A 1,705-nucleotide genomic window follows, 5' to 3' on the forward strand; every position below is an offset into this window, starting at 1 on the left:
ACAAAGTAGTTTCGCTTTCACAACGAAACACACGGCGGGCTAGAGTGAGCGGAGGCCGAAGGCCTAGGGTGAGCGGAGGCTGGCTTGAGTGAGCGGAGGCAGGTGGGCTTGAGAACGGCGCAGCTGGCGGATTCAACGAAGGAGCATCCGGCGGGCTTGCGGCAACCACATGTGACGACCAGTGTTGAGAGTAACACATTACAAAAGTAATGATATTACAGTAGTATATTACCTTTTGCTGTAACGCAGTAATATAACACATTACTAATCAAATTTGGGTAATATTATTACTCGTTACAAGTTAAAAGTTACAACAACATATTTTAACTCAAAATTAAGTGGTGAATTTATTTACCAACACCGCAAAACAGCACCAGATAATAAATTCCTTGGGGAAAATACTTTGTCTATTTCCTGTTGCTGTAATTCGGTGGTTGAGATGACTGAGACGGATTTTACATTTGTGAGATGGGCATACTGTGGGGTCGGAGAAGAGAAAGAATGCGGCGGACGAGCAACAAATTAAGTTTAACTAAAAATATCAATCTGTTTTTATTAAATCATAGTCTACATATAAAAGGAATTAATACGCGAAATATATATTGACTTAAATAATTAGCAGATTAACAAAACGAAATAAAAAATATGCTGCAGAGTTTTTGGTTCATTTTTGTGGCGCGGTGCTTTGCAAAAGTTCACGGAAAGGAACCCGAGATGACAAGCGCATCCTAAAATAAAAGTAAACACATTGCAGTTTCGAAGGATCTGTATGACCAAAAATTACGGATTATTTTATGTTTCCACTGTTCGATCGCGCCGGCGCCTCACGCACACACATACAGCATTGCAAACGTTGCAGCCGTTCATTATCAGAATAAAATAAAATCAACCAAATATAGATACACTGGTAATTAAAATTGTCTGTACAATCCGTGTCGTTCAGCCTGAGCTCGAGCCAAGCACATATTTGTTCATGTGAAGAGTGTGGGTTTTTTTGCGGAAAGTGCGTTAAGTAAAAAAGCATGGTTTAGTAAATAATAATTTAGCATTCAAATACATCGCGAATATAGAAACATGGATTCGTGCCGAATGATAGAGGTAGACTGTGTGAGAACAAAGGCGTTTGCTTTCAATTTCGCTTTAAATTAATTTGTTTTGGCTTATTTAGCTATTTATATTTTTCATTCTTGTTTTATTCTGAATAGACTACAGTTAAATTTAAAGGATTTGTTGTGGAGTGAGGAGAATTAAATAGCCTATAGACTTGCTATTGTGTTTAATGCTTGTTCATTAGGGCCTATAACATTCCGCTTTATTTACCGCTATTATTTCTGAATGCAGGGGTGGATTTAGTGATGTGGGGGCCCCAGGCAAAATACAGGAATGGGGCCCTATACAATTTCACACATTTACAACCTTGAGGTTCCTTTCACTGTTGCTCGCTGCTGCACAACCGTGTCCCATAGTTGTGTCTAATCTTTTAGATTTTTCATTTACATGTTATAAATAAAGGATTTCGTTAATGTTGTAAATCTCTTGTTCACATTTAAACAGGTTATAATAGTATTAGAGTAGGTTGGACACTAGGTGGTGCGTTGGGGTAATTTTCACGATGCAATTGTCTACACAACGCAAGGCTGTCTAACTCTAAACTTTAAAATATACATTTATTTTTATTTATTTTAATTGCACATTTAAATTCAAC

This window comes from Sinocyclocheilus grahami, unplaced genomic scaffold, assembly GCF_001515645.1.
Source record: "Sinocyclocheilus grahami isolate Dianchi unplaced genomic scaffold, SAMN03320097.WGS_v1.1 scaffold1299.1, whole genome shotgun sequence".
NCBI lineage: Eukaryota > Metazoa > Chordata > Actinopteri > Cypriniformes > Cyprinidae > Sinocyclocheilus > Sinocyclocheilus grahami.